Source organism: Rhipicephalus sanguineus, chromosome 6 (assembly GCF_013339695.2).
Source record: "Rhipicephalus sanguineus isolate Rsan-2018 chromosome 6, BIME_Rsan_1.4, whole genome shotgun sequence".
In the NCBI taxonomy this organism is placed as follows: Eukaryota; Metazoa; Arthropoda; class Arachnida; order Ixodida; family Ixodidae; genus Rhipicephalus; species Rhipicephalus sanguineus.
Window position 1 is genome coordinate 169,331,082 of NC_051181.1, and position 22,111 is coordinate 169,353,192.

The 22,111-nt window shown below is 50.4% G+C and overlaps 1 protein-coding gene across 1 annotated transcript in view; it reads left to right on the forward strand.

Moving 5' to 3' along the window:
• Window positions 1–22,111, forward strand: part of LOC119397705 (katanin p60 ATPase-containing subunit A-like 1) — a 120,641-nt gene that overhangs the window by 61,655 nt on the left and 36,875 nt on the right. The window lies entirely within an intron of this gene.

The window sequence follows — 22,111 nt, forward strand, 5'->3', positions numbered from 1 at the left end:
ATATGACCTCCGAGACAATCACACGAACAGAAGTGGTCTCGGAGGCCGTGTAATTTTACCTATAGCTAAATAATGGCCTCTGAGATGGGCATTTTTAATTCTTTTTGCGATTTCCGATCTCTGAGGCGGCTGTTAGGATTCCCCACTTCCGTTTGGTGCGCTGCGAACCCAAATCAGCCGCAGGGGCCTACGGGAGTGTCCTCTCTTAACCTTTTTTATATTACTCTATGCGTCAGTCGCCGAATTTCGCGGCTCTCAGACCGCGCGCAGCGCCACCACGAGTGTCGGCGCGTAGCGCAAGATGGCGCCACTCGCCGTCGCGGAAGAACGGGAGAGGGAAAAGGATTCGAAATGCCCGCGCAGTGGCTTCGGGCGCGCCTCGGATCCCCACATCCTCCTCTCCTTAAATCACCCTATACCGGTCGGCAAAGGCAGCCGGTCGTCGCCCATGCATGCAAAGGCGTTATGCAATGAGCAACAGCTAACCTCAGCCCAGGCCCACAACTGCTGCTAATTACTCTACAAATAAAAAAGGAAAAAAAATAATAACACAATACACTGGAAATACACTATACTATACAATATGATGCTACGGAAGGGGGTAAAAGAAATTAAGGCGAGTGTTCGTGATGCTCACACGGGAGAGCGTCCACGGCGCGGAGGGGAGGCGGTGCGTAATGTTGCTGGCCAGAGTGCGAGGCAAGAGGCCTGTTTGATGTCCGCATGCCCGGAACGGGCTCACCTTCGTCTCGTCGATCTAGTCGACGACAGACCCGCGAGTCCGACGAACGCCGCTTCGGTGGTGGTTCGGAGGTCCCGAATTCCAGGCTGGATGACCAAAGACCGCGCTGGGACGGCCGGTCCTTCTGCTGTAATCCTGCAAGGCGTCCCGGCGTCGGCAGAGAGCCGGGCGCAGCTACCATGTCAGCTAGCCTCGCGCAGCAGCCGTGAGGCAGACGGCAGCTAGGCTTCTCGACGACGGCCGAGACAAGGACACAGCCGGGCGGTCCGCCTGACGTCAGCGGGTTCCCGAACACCTCCAGGGTCCACGGCGACAGGGTGAAGGTGGTTTCCTATGGTGTCGTCACCACGCCGCACACTTCCAGGGCACGCACAGATCCACCACGCACGTACACACACACGCACACACAGCTCCGAAGACTGGCCTCTCCCAACGCGCCACGCGATGGAAGGCGCGAAGCGTCCTTCGTCGTCCTCCCCCCGCGTAAGCACCAGTATGCACGACCCCTTCCGCCGGCGAAAGGAAAAAAAACAGCGAAAAGCAAACACAACAAAATGACACTCCATATGCGAACAAAAAAAACTACGAGAAACACATCAAGTGTAAACATGAACACTCAAACAAACAAAACTAGCAGCAAACTGGGCGGGGCCCACTTCTTTGCGAGCACAGGCCGTAAAGAAGTTAGGCAACTGAGGCTAGATAGCAATGTGAGGGCCTTCGGTTGCGGAAATAAGTCCGCCGTCCGGCGCGAAATCACTAAGGTGACCGCTTCCTCAGATTATACCGGTGCGTGGTCCGAATGCGGTCCGCCGTCCCGGGTGTGCCCCGTTGCTTGCGCGCAGTGCCACTGGGCGCTGGCGGGAGCTCGTCAGACCTCGACGCAAAGGCTTTCAGGTCTGCGATGTGGGCACGGCTGAGTTTTCCCGAAAGGGGATCTTTCAGCAAGTACGCGAGCGGAGTCCAAGCTTTCTGCACTCGGTACGGACCAAGCCACTTAGGAGCGAGCGAGGCTGAGAACCCCTTGCTCGCGTCGCTAAGAGCGTGGTTGCGCTTCAGGACAAGATCACCTACCTTAAATGAAAGGTGGCGATGTTTCCGGTCATACTGGGCCTTCTGCGCAGCCCTGGCCGATGCCAAACTCTGCCTTGCTCTACAGAGAGCTCGACAAAGCCTGTCCCGAAGCTTTGATGCGTAAGCAGAACAGTCTGCTGGTGCTTCCTCGTCTCCGAGCTGGCATTGCATGACACTGGTCACCGGATTTGCCAACTCCCTCCCGAAGTTGAGGAAAGCGGGAGAGAAACCAGTAGAGCGACTCTCGGAGGTTCGGATTGCAAACGCGAGCTCACTCACATGGTCTGCCCAGTCTTTTTGACTTTCGGCAAAGGCCGCCAACATCGGTTTGAGCGTACGATTGGTTCGCTCCGTCAAATTGGACTGGGGATGGTAGGGTGAAGTGGTGCAGTGATTAATTCCTAGGGAACGGCACGTATCACCAAACACCCGAGCGGTGAAATACGACGCATTGTCAGTAATCAGTCTTTCCGGAAAGCCGAACCGACAAAACACTTCCTGCAGCCTCTCAAGCACCGCTCGCGCTGTCACCTTCCGAAGCGGAAACAATTCCACCCACTTCGAAAAATGATCCACGACTACCATCAGATGTATGAACCCCTGCTTGCTTCTGGGGAACGGCCCCATTAGATCGCAGGTGGCTACTTGCCACGGACGCTCACTGACAATCGGTTTCATCAGGCCGGGCGGCTTGCCACCCCTTGATTTCACCGCTTGACAGACATGGCAGGAACGGCAATAGCGGAAAATGTCACGCTTCATGCCAAGCCAGGTCACAGTCTTGCTCAGTTTTGCAAAAACTTTGGAGCCACTCAGGTGACCGGCCATGGGTTCGTCGTGAGAGGATCGCAACAGTGCGGCTCTCAGACTTTTGGGCATAACCACCTTAAACGGGTCCACGGACTCCTCATCGGTGGCTATGTATTTCAGCAGGAGCCCGTCATGGTCCAGCAAGTATGCATCCGCGGGGGACCCAGCGACACACGCCGGTTCCCGTCCCCCTGCGCCCGCCGCACTACCAGCAGCGTCACGGCGCTCCGTCTCTCTGAGACCGTCGCTCAACTCGCGACAAAACGGATCATCTTGCTGGGCCTTCAGTAGCTCTTGCCTGCTGAAAGCGATTCCCATTCTCCCAAAGGGGAGCCTGGTATCGTTCCCACTCAGGACTGCAGCCATCGCTGCCGCTTGCGTCGGCGTCATGGGTTCGCTTTCGTGTTGCTCACCCTCTCGCCCGCTTCGCGGCGCGCTGCTTGCCTGGCTCGCGGAAAGGGTTCGCTCGTCGGCGCACTCACCCTTCTCTCCGCTCGGCGGCTCGGCCGCCGTTTCGCCCCCGACGCTTGCTTGCGCAAAGGCACCGCTAGCGGTTGTCGCACCAGAATCCAGGCTCCCGGTAGACACTGGGGCACGAGATAGCGCGTCAGCTACCACGTTAGTGCTCCCCTTCCGATACTGCACTGAAAAGTCATAATGCTGTATTAGGAGAGCCCAGCGCGCCAGCCTGCCCGCAGGCTCACGGAGCCGCATCAGCCAGCTTAGCGCGCTGTGATCTGTTTGCACTACGAACTTCGTCCCATCCAGGTAGACGTCAAACTTACGCAGTGCAAACACGATGGCGAGACACTCCCTCTCAGTCACGGAATAATTCTTCTCCGCGGGTATCAGCGAGCGGCTGGCAAAGGCCAGCGGCTGCAACACGCCATCGTATTCCTGTAGGAGAACTGCTCCTAATCCCAGATCACTCGCGTCAGTCTGGACAACAAACGGTCTGGTCAGGTCGGGGAGCTTGAGCTGCGCTGTCTCCGCAATGGCGCTAGACAGTCGGCAAAACGCCTCTTGCTGCTCAGGTCCCCATCGCCACACCGCAGACTTACCCAAGAGCTTGGTCAAGGGCGCCTGCACTCGGGCACAGGATGGAATGAACGACCGGTAAAAGTTGGCCATTCCAAGAAAGCGGCGCAGGCCGCGTACGTCCTTGGGCACGGGGAAATCGAGGATTGCTCGAAGTTTCTCCCGGTCTGGCTCAATGGAGCCTTCGCCCAGCGTAAACCCAAGTAACTGAACTCGAGTCAGCGCTAATTGGGCTTTCGCGGGATTTAACGTCATCCCGGCAGCCCTCACCCTCCCGAGCACATCGGCAACATGGGCCAAGTGCTCTTCGAAGGTTTGTGAATAAATCACATGTCGTCGAGGTAGCACATGCAGTATGACCACTTTGCTTCCCCGAGGACGCGGTCCATGAGCCTCTGAAAAGTCGCAGGAGCATTACAAAGACCAAAGGGCATACGAGTGAACTCAAACAACCCTCTGTGGGAGGTGAACGCGGTCTTGCACCGGTCACGCTCATCCATCCGGACCTGTAGGTAACCTTTGGAGGCATCTAACGTGGTGAAGTACCGCGCAGTGCCGAGGTTTCCTACGATGGAGCTAATCGTGGGGAGCGGATAGGCATCCTTACGAGTCACTCCGTTCAGACGGCGGTAGTCTACGCACAGGCGATGACTGCCGTCTTTCTTAGGCACCAACACAATTGGAGACGCCCAGGCGCTGGACGAACGGCGAACAATGCCAGCTGAAAGCATATCGTCCAGCAAGCCGTCGATAACCTGCCTCTTGGCCAGGCTGACGGGCCTCGGGTTACACTTCAAAGGAAGCGCGTCGCCAGTTTCGATCGCGTGGCTCACCAACTCAGTACAGCCCGGCTGATCGGTGAAGAGCTCGTCGTACTCGCGTAACAGTGCCGACAACCGAGCCTTCTGTGTATCATCCAAATGAGTCGCACAGGCGGTCAAAGGATGCGGAGCCTCCTCGTGTCGTGCCGCTCGATCCCGATGGGGATTTTGAGCCGACGAGCGCATAGCGCAGGGGCCTGCCCCCGAACTTTGCAAGCGACACGGTGCCGACGCCTCTACTGCACAGGCAGTTGTATACGCCGGCGGGCTGATGAACGGCTTCAGCTGGGAAAAAGGTCCGTCGCGATAGCCTCCATTCGCAATGTCCACAACGATACCGGTTTTTAGGAGAAAGTCCCGACCGAGAATCACAGGAACACTGAGCCCTGGAAGATGAACGAAACGCGTGCGTCTCCTTCGATCTCCCCATGTGACAGTCAACCTTGCGGCGCCAGCCGACTGGGCCACGCCTTTCGCGAGGGTGAATGTCGTTCGGCTGTCCCGCAAGCGCACCGAGTGCTTCCGCAAGTGGGACAAAACCTGTTCGCCAAACAACGAAGCGCTCGCGCCCGTGTCTAGCAACGCCGAAAATTCGCGGCCGGCAATAATGACCGAAATAAACGGCGCGTGCGCACCAGCAAGACTGCTTGCCCGGTACGCGGAGGGGAGAAGCAAGGGTTCGGCCGCTCGTGCCTTCACGAACGACCCGCGCCCCCGTTTCCCTGCCTCACAGGAGGCCTAGATACGGGACACTCCCTCGCTATGTGCCCTCGCTCGCGGCAGCGGAAGCAGCGCATTCCGTCTCGGGAAAGGGAAGATGCGCCGTCGCGGCCCCTCTCCCGAGGAGGAGCAGCCTCTAGCGGCAGGGGTCGGTTCGCCTGTTGATCAAAGGATCTGTTATGACGAGTGTCACCCTCATCGATGCGCTGGGACGGATTGCGTCCCTGTTCGCGCGTGTCGAGTTGCGGTGCAGCACAGGCTGCGCGCCTCCCGTACGTGTAGGGATCTAACGCGCGATCGCTCAGCTCCCAACTGTGCCCGCTTCTAGCGGGAGCCGCAAAGGCAGCTCCGGCGGGCTGTTGCCGTTGGGGAGAGGGCACGGCCCCTCCCCACGCGCAGCGCGGTTCAAGGGCCACGCTGGCTGGCGGTGGCGGGCGATAGGCGCGCGCGGCGAGAATGTCGCCTTGAATGCGCTTCGCCTCGGCGGCCAATTCCTCTAAATCTCGGAAGCGGCTGCCGCGCAGGTACGCCGAAAAGGTCGGATGCGCCTGCCTAATCACCCGTCCGACGCGTTCCTCGTTCGAAGCTCTGGGCTCAGCGATAGAGAAAAGGTCTTCCATCGCGCGTACGTACTCCTGAAGCGACTCATCAGGAGCTTGCGTGCGGAGCTCGAGCTCGCGCCGCATCCTACTCTCGTAGTCAGCGGGTAAGAATTCGCGCAGGAAGGCCGCGCGGAACTCATCGAGGGTTGCTGCTCGGTGGCCTGAAAGCCGATACCACCTCGCCGCCGTGTCAGTCAGTGCAGCCGGGACGACGCGTCCGAGCACCTCCTGATCATCCAAACCCAATGCTCTCTGATAACGTGACAGAGAGTCAAGGTAATCTCGGGCGCTGCGCAGATCACCGTATCCGCTGTAAGTTGGCACAGGCAATATAACAGCGGGGTGAGCGCGTTTCGGAACGGCCGAAAGCGTTTGTACAGCTCCCGAGAGCGCTTGGATCATTTGAGCGGCATTTTGCAGCAGCGTCTGTGCACCCGCTTCAAAGGAAGCTGTCGGTGCGTTAACGGCGCGTTCGAGCGGTGGGGAACTGTCTCCGAGCTCGATAAGCGGCGCGGTTTCAAAAGGGATACCGGCCGTTGCACCGTTCTCGGGGAGCGCCTGTTGCGCATGCTGCTCGAAGGGGGCACTGGCCCTGTTCTCGAGCAAAGCGGTATCTGCTAAAAACGACAGCGGACAAAACTCACGCCTAGCAGACATAACGCGGGTAACACGGCGAGCCTGATACGCAAAGGCGTGCTGACTCGACTAAGTCTAATCAAAGGCTTAATGAGCCTTTGATACCGCGTTGGGCGCCAGTGTGGTAGCCTCGATGCTCACCGGAGCCGAAGACTACCGCGGGTTCAGGCTTAGCGAGCCACAGGGCCGCGTCTACCGTCGCCTGCTTACGTTTTGCGCACCGCTCCGCACGCGCTCTGCTCGCAAAGGCGTTGAGCGCCGCGCGGAATAAACACAGTGTTCGATCAAATACAACACACAAACACTTTATTTGCCTCTCGGCGGCACCCCAAACACACAGTACACGTCCGCTCCCGGGCACGGGGAAGCAAAGGGCTTCCCGACGCGGACGATACACCAAGGGGTTCCGCGGAGCACGTCGCAGCTCGCAATGGCGAGCTTTGACACGCCGCTCGGGATAAGGTCCCTCGCGGCTATGCTGCGCACTCTCGCGATGACCACTGGGCCTGGTCGCGAGGGTTAGGGCAATCTCCGTACGCGTGGGCCTCCGGCAAGTGCGACTCGGCGTGGTACGACCGCGCACGAGCACTAGGCACCGCTCTTTGGCTTCACGTACGAACCGGAGCTAACACTGAGGTAAACACGCCTGCAAGGATGCCGAGGCACCCAGGCAGGCTACAGTCCAGCGATTCCCAAAGGGGACGTTGGACCGGAAGGAAATGCGTGCTTACCCAGCGGCGTCCGAGGAGAGAGAGAGTTCGTCCCGCGCGTGCACGCGCGTCAGTCGCCGAATTTCGCGGCTCTCAGACCGCGCGCAGCGCCACCACGAGTGTCGGCGCGTAGCGCAAGATGGCGCCACTCGCCGTCGCGGAAGAACGGGAGAGGGAAAAGGATTCGAAATGCCCGCGCAGTGGCTTCGGGCGCGCCTCGGATCCCCACAACATGGAGGGGAAATACTCTGAAAAGTGGCTTGTCCATCGAACCCTAATGTGCTCAGTGTACTATGAGTGGTACGTCATCGTAAGTTGGGAACCAATAAGCATTGAATAATAATTTTTGAATTGATAATATTTGAGTTAGTCTTTCATTATTTGTGGATTTTGAAGAAGATTGCTATTGCATGTTTAACATGGGTCATAATGGGTTGACATTGAAACGGGCTTCTTATAACACCCGTGTAACACGGGCGTTTCGAAGGCCATTGAACTGATGGTCCATTGACTCAACGGGGATGCACGCGATGCCACACGGGCAGTTTCGAAGGCCATTGAGTCAGTGGCCCATCGAGTCGACGGAGCACTCTACAACTCCATTGAAACTTCGACGGCCATCGAGCGGCAGAAGCGGAAACAGCGTCACCGCACCCTCTCGTTCCCAGTGTGCTCGTACTCATGATTAGAAAAGGAAAAATTTGACGAGTATGCATTAAAAGTAGTGTGCATGGGCGTTGTAACTTATTTACTAAAGTATTTGTGTGATTTCACGCTTCGTTCTGTCACCGCATCCATAGTCGTCAGCAAATTGTGCACGAGCAACAGCTCATTCTCGATGGCGTCTGCTTCCTCTTTCGCCGCTTCGATCCCAGCATCAAGCTGCATGATCGCAGCCGCGTAGAACACCATAGCGGCCTTGTCATCTGTTTCACGGTCACTCATGGTGGCGGAACAGGCACGTAATGAAACCAATGAAACGAAATGAATACACGCAACCGCAAAACCAGGCAAAACAAGTGGTAAACTTCGCAAACCCGGAAAAGTGGTATTTCAGAACAAGACAACGCACAAATGTGTGCTTTTAAGTGGATTTATTTTAGTTCACTTACGACGACATGAAAACGAAAATAAGATTAGCAGCGCCACAAAATGTTTGCGAGAAACACCTTAATCAGTCAACAGCCGTTGAAAACCGTCGTGTGGCAACGCGAGAACTCCATCGAGTTCGATGGAGTTGTAGCATTTCGATGGCCATCGGCTCAATGGCCTTTCAAACATGCCCGTGTGTCACGGGTATTACTACTTTCCCCTAAGGTTTGTCCACCTTGTCTGTGCGTGATGAGATAATGAAGCAATGTGTTGCCAGAGGAGGGAAAATTAGCCCAGCTTCCAACCACACGTCTCAAGCAATCAGGGGTTTTATGCGTCATGTTTATGAGGCACACTGTAGAGAAGGGCTCCGGAAATGTTGACTATGTGGTGTGCTTTAACATGCGCCACAGCCAGAATCGAATCCCCGATTTTCGGGTCAGCAGCTGTGCACCGCACCCGCTGTAGCACCGCAGCAGACATGTCCCGAGCAAGGAAGGATGATAGAATGCCCTTACATTCCCTAAATTGGTATTCTGAGTCACAAAGAAGCAGATAATAATAAAATAATGTAATACTACCACGGATGAAAAGATATGGCCTTACAATGATCTATATTCGGAAAATTGAACAGTTATGCTTTCCTTCGTAAATTTGGCCAAAATAAGTGCAGTAATAGAAAAAAGCCGGCAGATCCCACGCATTGTGGGAATCGATGTAATGCGAAGCAGCCAGCAAAGAGCTGCATACATCGTCTTGTATGTCATTGAGGAAAATGCGTGTCATGGTTTTCATGTTAACTCCTATTATTGATGTTCGTCACACAGTAACGTCGCGCAATACCAACTTCGGGGTCGATCAAGCTAGAGAAACGGCCACCAGCGCCCCATGAGCGTGGCACGCAAGTCATGCTGTACATGACATACGTGTCATGACTTTCATGTTAACTCGTGTTATTTATGTTCTTCACACGGTCACGTCGCAAGATACCAATTTTGGTGTATATCAAGCTAGCGAAACGGCCGCCAGCGCCCCATGAGCGTGGAACGTAAGTCATGCTGTGCATGACATGCGAGTCATGATTGTCATGTTAACTCGTGTTTTTATGTTCGTCACACAGTCACGTCACAAGATACCAATTTTGGTGTATATAAATCTAGCGAAACCGCCGCCAGCCCCCCATCAGCGTGGCACATAAGTCATGCTGTACATGACATGCGTGTCATGATGTTAACTCGTGTTATTTGTGTTCTTTACACAGTCATGTCACGCAATACCAATTTAGGGGTAGGTCAAGCTAGCGAAACCGCCGCCAGCGCCCCATGAGCATGGCACGTAAGTCATGCTGTACATGACATGCGTGTCATGATTTTCATGTTAACTTGAGTTTTTATGTTCGTCACACAGTCACGTCGCGCAATACCAATTTCGGGGTGGATCAAGCTAGCGAAACTGCCGCCAGCGCTCCATGAGCGTGGCACGTAAGTCATGCTGTACATGACATGCGTGTCATGATTTTCATGTTAACTCGTGTTATTTATTTTCATTACACAGTCGCGTCGCAAGATACCAATTTTGGTGTATATCAAACTAGCGAAACGGCCACCAGCGCACCATGAGCGTAGCATGTAAATCATGCTGTACATGACATGCGTGTCATGATTTTCATGTTATGACTTGTCATTTATGTTCGTCATAGTCATGTTGCGCCATACCAATTTTGGTGCACATTCGATGAACCAAGCGACCAGGAGAGCACAAAGTCGTAGGCGGCTAGATAGATAGATAGATAGATGGATGGATGGATGGATGGACGGACGGACGGACGGACGGACGGACGGACGGACGGACGGACGGACGGACGGACGGACGGACGGACGGACGGACGCACGCACGCACGCACGCACGCACGCACGCACGCACGCACGGACGGACGGACGGACGGACGGACGGACGGACGGAACGGACGGACGGAACGGACGGACGGACGCACGCACGCACGCACGCACGCACGCACGCACGCACGGACGCACGGACGGACGGACGGACGCACGCACGCACGCACGCACGCACGCACGCACGCACGCACGCACGCACGCACGCACGCATGCAGGCATGCGCTCAAAGTCGCAGAAGTTCGCTAAGAAATGCTTCGCATTTAAAAAAAATACTTGCCTTCAGTGCACTTGGAAGATCTGGGTGCTGCGTCATCCCTTGGACATGAGAATGAACCGTGAAGCATGAAAAAAGAGCCAATGTGCATGCTGAGGGGTCACGCAGTCTGCTTACTACCGCGACCTCCGCTGGCACCGCATGCCTCTGCTAAATGCACCCTCTCAGGGTAGCCAGATAGCCAGACACGCGCGGCGTTTTACACTTTTTTGCTGGGGAGTGCAGGGAATGGGACAGCTGGAGCAGAACCTGCCGGCGTACAGTCATGGAGGCCATGCCGTAACATTCATTCCCTTACTGACCACAAGTTGTCTTCTATGTGGCCTGTGCAGGTCTATTTTTCTCTCTTAATATCAGCTAGAATATCGACTGTTTGCTTTCTGTCCCATTCTACGCTCTTCCAATCTCTTAATGTTAGACCTACCATTTTCATTGTACGCTATGTGGTCCATAACTTCTTCTCAAGTTTCCTTGTTATCCTTTGATCCCCATATGTTAGGACTGGAGGTGTGCAGTGCTTGTATACTTTTCATGTTAGGAACAGTGGCAGTTTGCCTGTGGTGATTTGGTTTGCTGGCTGCATGCTGGCTGCATGCACTCCAGTCCATGCCTATCCCCTGACAGCAGTTGACCCAGGCATATGTACTCTGGTACAGACTCAGAGGGTTGGTTGCCAATCATGCACTCTCTCTCTTGCACTGCGCAACTTATCATTATTGTTGTCTTCAGCATATTGGTTTTTAGCCTACTTTAATACTCTCTCGGTTCAAGTCCTCAATAATTTTTTTGCAATTTGTTGCCATCATGCTGAAGAGCACTATGTCATTTTGCAAATCTTAGGTTGCCGAGATATTCTTTGTTTCCTCCCGATCCACTCATATGTTTGGAAAATTGACGAACTCAACCTTGAAAGACACGCACACAAGAAGAGGAGTTTTGATGACCACACTTCTCGTGTCTCTTGTGTATGTGTCTTTCAAGGCTAGGTTTGTCGTCGATTTTCCAAGCTATGTACCAACAGGCCCAACACCAGACTCTTCCACTTGTGTGAATACTCCATCTAGGCATGTAGTGAAATTCAGCCTATGCATGATCAAGTTGAAGAACCCTAGGATAGAGATAAATAGTATTATAAACTGTAGGCCACTGCGAAAATGCCAAGGGATCATTGAATTGACACTGTGTTTTGACTACCGCCAAAATGTAGCCAAAGATAGCGAGATTTAAAAAAACAGAACCATTCTTGAAGGGCCTTTGCACAAAGTTGGGGGGAAATGCTGCCAACAGCTACGCTGTGAGGGAGGCCAGAGTGCCACTTGAGTTTTATATAATTCATTGAGACTCAGCTCTGATTGCTCTGGACTGCACCAAGGCACTCAACCGTTCTCCAGCGTCTACAGGTGCGCTTTGCTCTTCTAAGCATTTCAGCTGACAGCAAGTCTCCCTGTCCTTGCTTCTTTTTCTTCCTCAGTGGGCAATGTGGTACTGCAAGTGTGAGCAGGCATAAAAACTTGTGTGCCCAGGCAAGAGGCGATGCTTGTCAACGGGTGGAGTTGTACGTTATATTTATTCTTTATGTGAGTTAATCGAGGGTTGGCTCACGTATACATTACTGCTACTATGGATGTGCCAGGCCATTCTACACATTCATCGAATTTCAGTGTGCATTTGCACAATGTAACGATGGTGAGCCTTTGGTCTCTTATGTTTAATTAATCTCTGGTTAACACAGCGGCCCATTGTCTGCCCTACGTAGAAGCGGCCGCAGCTGAAAAGAACGTCGCCACACCTGTATGGTAATCAGTAAACTTAATGTGTTTTACGAAGCAAATGTCAGTCCACTTCTTGTCACTTACCTACTCATTCTGTCTCTGCACGTCTTTACAGCCTTCGATGTTGTAGCGAAACAATCCCGAAATGAACTGAGTATATCCAAAAGGCTTTCTTGTTGTGCTAAAGGTTGAGAGTGCTTGCGAATGCCGTGGCATAATGGTTGCATGGCGAAAGAGCAGCTAATGTTGACGAACCCTGGACGTTGGCAATTTCCTCAAAGTATGCAATGTGTCTGGTGCGATGACGATATTTGTCGCTGAATTTCGTGACGGGTAGGTAAACCAACCTGTTTCCAGGCTGAAAATCCCTTGAGCCACACAGATTTGTCATGCAAGAGGTAAAGACAAATTTGCCTACGTGATTGCAGCATTGGGGACTTCCTGTTTGTATTCCACACCGACCAAAAGGCTGCATCGATGGGGCAGAGGCACAGATTAACTGGAAACACGTAATGCTGTCTTTGGTAACTCGGTGTTTTCAGCTTCAGGGGAAAAAAAGGGGTGCTCCAACAACACCAGCAATTCGCGTAGGTCAATTATTGCGCCGCATTCGCAAAGAAAGTCTATTCCCAGGATAATTGGTGACGCAGATCGGCAAGGTGACCGCCAAGGGACAGCAAGTCAGATAGCTTCGATTTCTCCGGGGCACTCACCATAGCATGGACATCAGGGTGGAATCCACGGAGACCTGGTTACTGGCACAGGCAGTTGTGGTACACGTATAGGACGGCGAAAAATGGGGAACTCGCTCGGACTTACTCGTGCAATATATTTCGAGCTTAAGGCTCACTCGGACCAGACTTGCCAAAATTATCCTCAGCCAGACTCACTCAGACTCACTAAAAGTTTTCTCAACGGCACTCATACAGACTCAGACTCACCAAAACATCAAGACTCACGGCTCCATCTGAGTGAGTCAACTCGTGAGTGAGTTTGCCGACCTATGGGTACACGTGACCGACTTTGTCGCAGTGGTAGCTGTGTGGACGGTTATCCGATGTGAGTAGGCTTGTGCGAATATTCGAGCACTTCGAATATTACAGTATTCGAGTTCGCTTCGAAACGAATTTAAATTCTAGGAAATTTCGAAGTATTCGAAATGAACGAATAGACATATATAAACCGCATGTAACCACCTGTAAAGGTGGTTTCACTGCAGTGGAGGTGTGCTATACCGTGAATACACCTTTCCAGGAGAAATTCGCACTGCCGCGAAGTCCCACTTCAACTTTAAATGAACATACAATAAAACCTCGTTAATTCAAAGTCGCTGGGACTGTGAAAAATCTAATTAAGTGGGTTCTTGAACTACAGGAAGTAATCAGAGGTGGTCCTTTGCTGTGCCTGCTAGTTTGCGGCTACAAGGGTTGTCTTCCAGCAATACCTGGTCCCAATTTTGCTAAACCGGGGAAACTGCGGGCCTTTCTGCTGCCAGCGCAAGAAAAAAAAAAGAAAGGAAAAAAAGCCGGAGCACTTGCACGATCGTGTTCCGTTGGCGTTCGTTGGGCATGCTACCTATTTCGAGCATGCTACCAACCTAGCGTCGTGGAACGCGAAGAGGAACGCTACGCGCGTCGTGTCTTCCCTCTAGCCTGGCCGTTAATTCTCACAGGGCGAGTGGGGAACGCGGTCGACAGGCGCGCGAGAGGAGGGGAGCGTAGGAAGGCGCTCATCGCGGCGGTGCGCAGGAGAGAATGAGGCGCACGAGAGGGGGGAGCGTAGGAGAGGAGAGAAGGGGAGGATGCGCATGCGCAGTAAGGGTGGTCGTGCCGCACACCACCACCACCACTGGATTGAACTCCGCGATAAGAGGCTTCGCATCTAAAAAAACGGTCTCGTAGTCAACTGAAATGCGCGCCTGCGGAAAAGACGTGCTTCGCTGCAACACAGTGGTGACACGCGGGCAGCATGTCACCTGCTCCTCGCAGCGTCAGCGCGTCATGATGCGACCATTCTTTCTGGCAAAATAAAGAATTTAATAATGGCCAGTGTGACGGAATTCGCGATGTGTTCTGGGTAGAAAAGATGATCATTGAAGTTTTCAAACTGAGTTTTCAAAGTAGGCGTTGCAGGCAAGTACTCCGCCAGCCGTGCAGGTGCGCAAATTGCCGGAACGACCGCCAATCGGAGGTTCGCATACATCGCGAATTCCGTCAGACCGCCCTTTATTAATTTCTTTATTTTCCCAGAAGGAATGGGTAAATCGTGACGCGCTGACGTTGAGAGAAGCATGCGTCATGCTGCCCGCGTGTCACCGCTGTGATGCAGTGAAGCACGTCTTTTCCGCAGGCGCACATTTCAGCTGACCACGAGACCACCTTTTGTTTAGTTTTTTTTTTCGTGCGCTGGCAGTAGCGAGGCTGGGATGCTTCACTTGTCACTCATTAGTATCACTACATTGCATTGACTTGTGGCTCCTAAGGGCCATCATTTCTGCTGATTTGCGGCTAAACTGGGATCAGGGAATTGGCACATGGCACCCAAAGTTTTTCAATTAACCAGGCTGGTACTGACAGCCGCAAGTTATCCACTCAAATTTACATTGCAAAATATGGGGCCGCAGAAATCTATCAAATTATGCGGGATTTCGAAATAACTGCGTTCGAATTAATGAGGTTTTACTATATTACCCTCGCATCGATTCAATATTTTTTAGGTTGAAAAGCTTGTTACACTGGCTTATATGCTCCAAGTATAGTAAATTTTAAAGCGTAACATATCTTACAGGTTACCACTTGCATTCTACCGAAAGTCAAATCCTGCTATTACTCAAAGTGGCTTCCACTTCCCTTTGAACCAAAAAGAATGGCATATGCATATGCCTTGTTTCAATTTTAAAAATATTGCGCTGGTTAGTTGGGTCATGACAAATATGCTTATTTTACTTTATAATATGTGATATAAAATATTCAAATTCGCTTCGAAATTGGCTTCGACCAAATTACTATTCGCTTCGAATTCGCTTCGGACCTAAAATTTACTATTTACACAAGTCTAGATGTGAGCCATGCACTTGCCTTACTAGTGGTTTGTCTTGATCAGGTGGCAGATATGGACCGTGTTTTCCGATGTATAACTCACACCTTTGTATAAGATGCACGCCCTACTTTTTACGACTTTCGCAGGAAAAAATTATATATAAGACGCATCTACTTTTACCTCTGTCAACATGATCAAACACAACAACGCACGCAGAGTACATTCATTGCAAAATGCGTAGTCACGCATAGCGTTGAACATCTGTAAGCAGCAGTATAAAACTTGTAAATAACGCTGTCCTAAGGCAGAGAAAACCAGTGTTTATTCCACTGGTTTCGAAGCCACATCCTCTGGCGCACTGTCAAAAGTTCTTCCGCCTCAGTTTGCAGCATCACTGGGTTGCCGTTGTCGGCCTCTGAGTTACAGTGTTAGGCAACATTGTAAGCACCTCATTGGCGTTGCCTCTACAGCATTATGAGGCTTGGCGGGAACACATACATGATGATCGCGCCACGCAGTTCACACCTACACATGCATACAAAACGTACGTATTTGCTCGAATCTGATGCGCACCTTTTTTTCGGCAAAACGAGTCCAAAAATCGCATGCGCATTAGAATAGAGTACCGAAAAAAAAAAAGAAACTCGGTTATGATATTGCCATCGGCATTTCAAAATGGCGGTCTCCTACGCACCTCGGCCATTTCTGTCATTAGGGAGCTTTCGAATAGCGTACGCAAAGCTTTGCGTTGGCTTTTCTCGCAACTGCGCATGTGTCGTACGCTAACCGCTTGCGGGCTCCCGTTAAGTGACGGGAATAGTGGGCAGCAAACGCTAACGCTAACTTAGCGTACGCTATTCGATGTTTCAGTTCGTACGTGTGCTGAGGAGTTTGTCATCCCGTTCTGCGTTCGCATTGGTGGCATGGAAGTGCCGACTCCAAATACTCGACGAGTGCACCACGATGTCAAACTTAAAAGAAAAGTTATTACATGTGCAGAGACGGACGGAAATCGGGCCACATCGCGGTCGTTCAGAGTTGCCAAAACGTGTGTGTGAGACTGGCGCAAACAGAAGCATAAGATTTTTTTACAGCAAAGCTTCACAAAAAGGTTTTAGTGAACAAAAGCAAGGCCAGTTTCCCGAAATCGAAGAGTGTTGACAGCGACAAGGAGTTGTCTGACAGCAACGAGGACTGATCCCTTACGTGACTCGTATCGCCGCCGTAGTGGTGACAGTTTTAGCGGCAAGGCCCGCCGTTGGACTTGGTGCTTTCTTTTTTGAAACTTTAGTTATTTAAAACCCAAACACTTGTTCTTCTGACTGTGTGAAGCATAAGGTTTCCTATAAATGCACTAGAGGGAACTCTGGCGCTAGTATCTGTGGGAGCTGCAACGCATGGCGCTTCAGCCAGCACGGGAATGATGGGTAGTACACGGATTTGTCTAAACTTCATTCTTTTGGCTCCGTTTGGCTCCGCGTCGCCTGCATCCGCTTTGTCGCAAAACGAAGTCCAGCAAAAGTCAGCAGTTGCACTTCACCACTTTAACCTTTTTAGGCTCAGCAATTCAAATCTGGTCACGAAGTTCACAACGATCCATTCTTTTATCTGAAAGAAAACCAAAACACAGTAATAAACAGTGCCACAAGTGCGTTCGAAGCCCACAATACGAAGACTAGGCAAATCCGTGTACTACCCATCATTCCCATGGTGGCTGAATGATCGCAGCGCCAGAGTCCCCTGTAGGTAATTTTAGGAAACTCTATGGTGCGAAGGTGGACTCCTACGGACTTATTTTGTTCAATTCTCCCACGAAAAATGGGTGCGCGTTAAAATCGACGTTGTACTTTTTTTCTTGGACGCGGAAAACGGGTGCGTGTTACAATCGAGAGCGCGGTAGAATCGAGCAAATACGTAAGTGGCGACCAAAAGCCAGAAGCTGTGACTACTGCTAGACTGCAGCAACACCTCACTCATAAACTGATGATGATAATGAAGTGGTACTTTCATTTTTGTAAGCTATTGTGGCCGCTACAATGTTACAATGAAACGCTGTGGTGCCCTTTTTTTATTTATTGCCGCAGTTCTGTGGGTTTAATGCTTTGTTTAAGAACAAACAATTCAAACAGTACAATAGTGCGCTTGACGGTGGTGGCTTTTATTGCGGCTGTATCTCCGTGGTCGCCGCACTGCTTGAACAGCAAGTAGCTGACATCTAAGACCACAGCCGCTTCATTGTTATAACAAGGTTAGATATATTTTTACGAATGCCCTCGCGCTCAGTTTATCGTACTTGCAAATGAAATATGAACATGTTGGCCTCACAGAATCACATCACTTTTTGCGTATATAAGACACACCAGCGAAAATATCAGAAAAAAGGTGCACCTTATACATTGCAAAATACGGTAGGCGCGCTTGGGAAGATTGAGCCGGATGCTGGATGTGGAGAGATGTCCGGGAACAGAGATGACCAGTCTGCTGTCTTCATGATGGGACTTGATGGTGGCACATATGTTAGGACATCAGGTCTCGGTGGTGCAAGTGAGTGGTTGCACCACCTGTCAGATTTCACTCCTGATGATGTCTGCGAGTGCAGTCCCATTGCTTGGACTCGACTTAGTTTGTCACTCACGACACTTTGTATGAAGTCTTCGAGGGCCTGCTTTTCGCAGTCAGACCTAATAGAATATACAGTAGCCATGATGTCGTGGTGTTTATACTTTGATGACCGCTGTTGGAGAGCACACTCCATCGTGGTTCCCTCACTGATGAACTTGGCCACAGTTGTCAGTGGATTGCATACAAGTCTGGTAAACAGCTGTTCTTTTACACCATGCTTCAAATGTCGCACCTCCTTTTTCTCCGATATTCCAAGGTCTGCTTGCCTGAAAAGATGAAGCACGTCCTCGACGAACATAGACTTTTCGTTTGGCTGCTGGTTCCTAGAAACTTGTTCAGCTCTCTCCTTTCTTTTGGCATTGCGATATGCAACTCCGAGCTGTCGGCTAAACTCTTTCCACGTCGCAAAGGAACCCTCATAGTTCTCGTACCAAATTTTTGCAGAGTCTTCAATGCAAAGTAAACTCTCCGCAACTTGTGAACGTCATCGCACTTGTTGATGCCAGCAACCTGATTGAAGTGGTTAAGCCAGTCGTCTACATCCTCAAACATGTCTATGGCGCAGGAAAAGCATGTGGGAAGGAAAAGTGGTCATCCACAGTCCATAGTCGTTGTTGACGACCTTGTTTCCTGTCATAGTGACAAGGGAGTGAATTCGGCTGGCTGCTTCGTAGGGACTGCTGTCTCTGAGGTGCTAGTAGTGGTAGCAGAAACTTGGAAGCAAACGTGCATGTACCCACCAGTGATGTCATGGGCAAACCAAAAGGTGTCCATGTCTTCCTTGAAACCAGAGAAATATTCTCTTCATCTTCCACTATGAAGCATCTACGTGCCACAGTGGATGGCTCATGCATGATGGCATGTGGCAATATTCATGAATGTAATTTGTAGGCATGGCCAAATGTTCAAATTCGCTTCGACACAAATTTGAAATTTTCAAAATTTCCAAGTGTTGAAAACGAATTGATGGATGTACATTTGACTGCATGTAACACCCTTGAAAAGGCAGTTTCACTGCAGCTTGGGGCTACTATGCCATGCCACCACCTAGTCAGGGGACACTTCAAGGTTAGGTGGTGGACATATTACGTGCGCCTCGATTTTCTTTTTTATGTCTAAAGAAGTGTGTTATGCGAGCTTTTATGCACTAAATATAGCAAGTCTTAACACGTAACATATTTTACCACTTATAACTTGTACTCTATGTCTACTCAAATTCTGCAACTATTCAGACTTGAAGAGTGCCGTTTCCTGGGCTAGTTGGAATGGCATATTGTATTTTCGGACGCACTTGAAAAGGGCACTGTTAGGCACACACAAAACCACAAACGGAAGCGCTCTAGCAACTGAAGTTTATTGGAGCATCCTGCCTACATTTTTAGATGCCAACTTAAGCCATGTCACACATGCCATCGCATCATCGAGTTGAGGAAAAACAATTCCTTTTGTGACAAAGCAACCGACGGGAAGCTGACACATGCGACCAGTTATTTGATTATAGCATACATCGCATGGTTCAAGTTGGCGTGTGTAAAATGCAGGCAGGATGCTCCAATAAACTTCAGTTGCTAGAGCACTTCTATTTGTGGTTTTCTGTGTGCCTCACTGCGTCCTTGTTTTTCAAGCATGTCCAAAAATACAATATTGAAAGTTGCATCCACTTGGCTTTCAACCAAACAAGTGACATCTGCACTAGCCTTGTTCTAATTCTTAAACATATTGTGCAAGTAAGTTGGGTCATGATATAAGTGCTCATTTTTCTTTATAATATGGGATATACACAACTCGAACTATTCAGTTGGAAATTATTCTACCAAACCACTATTCACTTCGAACCTCAAATTTATTATTTGTCCATCCCTAGTAATCTGGAATAAGGTAAGACAAACAATTGACTTAAGTCAAGCTAGAAAGCAAGCTGGCTTCAGGAAAAGGTTCTCAAATATCGATTGCAGCCATGCGCTTAATCAAGCAATTGAAAAATCTGCGGAATACAATGAACCTCCTTATATGGCCCTCATAATCAGTTGAGATACTAAAAGTCTTGGAGATGTCATCAATGATATAGGGGTACTTGACTCAAATCTGCACAGGTGAGTCTGACCTTTCTCTGGATTGCACTGCACTAGTGGCTAACACTCCCGCAGCAGCCCTAGGAGCTGCAGCTTTGATCTGTGGTTTGCATTGAGTTGTGACTAGGTGGGTGCAGGCCATTACCAGCAGTAAGTGCACAAAAACCCTTGACGAGTCTCGCAGCCGAGCGACTTCAAGAAACAGGAAGTGAGGCCTCTCAACTGAGTGTAAACAGCATGTGTGAGCTGGCTGCTTCTGAGATCCCTCAAGAAGCACTTGATGCCAACTTGTACAAAGACTCTGTGTGGCTCCCTTGCTTCTACACAAGACTTCCCATCAAGTTGGGGGTCAAGCAAGGAGGTCCCTTTTTCCCATTGTTGTTCACGGCATCAAAGCATGTCAGCTATTAAAAGGACTGAGCGCTGGGCGAGAGTTGGTACTCCATTACTACGAAAAACTGCGCAAACTTAACAGGCACAGGGAAGACACACGCACAAGCGCAGACTAGCAACTGGAAGTTTATTGAAGGAAACACACATATAAATAACAGGAAAAAACCACGTGAACGATTAGAGGTTGGCGGTTAGATAATCCAGCACTAGTTTGTGTAACGTAACCGAACACTTCTTGTGCTGTCCTATCTTTATGCCGAAACAGCACCTTTGTTTCATGCAGCAACAGGTGACATTTGCAAACTTTGCGATGCAAGCGAAGCCCTGTGATCCATTAGACGATTGTTCAAACACCGCCTGGCTTGCCCGATATAGCACTTTCCGCAAGACAAGGGGATGAGACCCTTGCCGCATTCAACTAACCCCTCCCGACTTCACATTCACTCCGCTTTTTTCCTTTGCCTTCGACTTTCCTATCCACTGCTGCGCAGTCTCGGCCCAACTTGTTCCTAGAAGAAGAAACCACCTTAACATCATACCGGTTTCCCACCTTTTTCATACGGTGGGAGAAAGCATGAAGATACGGAATGCAGGCAGTGGGCATATCTTTATCAGTGGCCACCCTGTCGCCACCTCCGTTTCCTTCCTGTTTGAGTTTATTCAATAATCTTTCACTAAGACACCCCAAGTTTCCTCCAGGAGAGCTTGATACCCTAAGTCTTTTGATCTGGTCATCAAGAGCCATTGGCATTTGATTTGGGCACAACATGCGCAAAGTAGATTCCAAGCACGATGCGGCGATACCATTCTTTACTAACTTGGAGTGACAAGAATGAAAATTGAGAATGGGCTTAACTGACCGAGACGAATACAACCAACATGTGTGCTCCTGCCCGATCTTAATTTTCAAATCCAAAAATTGAATACAATCCTCTTTTGGAACCTCAAAAGTAAATTTCAAACCCCGCCCTTCTCCTTGAACATTTTCAGCACATTAACTCTAGCATTCATGCAATTGTTCTTTTCAACAAAAACAAGAAAGTCATCAATGTAACGCATATCTTAAGTGCTACACATCCCAAGGCCACTTCGAGGTCACAATCAGTCGTACCTAGGTACACCTCACTCAGTATAGGCGCAACATGGGAACCAATACAAACCCCCCGATTTCTGCCCATACACGCCACCTTTCCACTCTACCAGAGTCGAGCGTAAATACACCGACAACAGCTCCAGGAAGGCCCCCACATGTGTTTATATGTGTTTATATGTGTGCTTTCTTCAATAAACTTCCAGTTGCTAGTCTGCGCTTGTCCCTGTTTAGTTTGTGCAGTTTTTCGCAGAGATTTAGCTAGTTTTTAACTGGGCAAAAAACACGAGTGTAGATGCTCATACTGTGCTTTCTGTGCGCATTCATATTAATGCTTTTCGTCCAGTCTTCCTTGCGAGGTTAAAAGCTTTTCGAGTTCATTGCAAGCTTAGAAGTATTGGAATGAAGGGATTGGAATAAAGATTAACGGAGAATATCTGAGTAACTTTTCATTTGCAGATTACATCATGCTCTTCAGCAGTGATGACAGCGAAATGCGTAAAATTATTGCAGGCTTAAACCAAGAAAGTGTTAAAGTAGGATTGGAGATAAATATGCAGAAGGCAAAAATAATGTTAGAAGGCCTGGTGAAAGAACAAGAGGTTTTGAATGGCAGCTGTACAATGGAATCCACGAAACAGCATGCCTACCTGGATCACTTACTAACAGAGGAGTCTTCTCATGCCAAGGAAATTAGCTGCAGCCG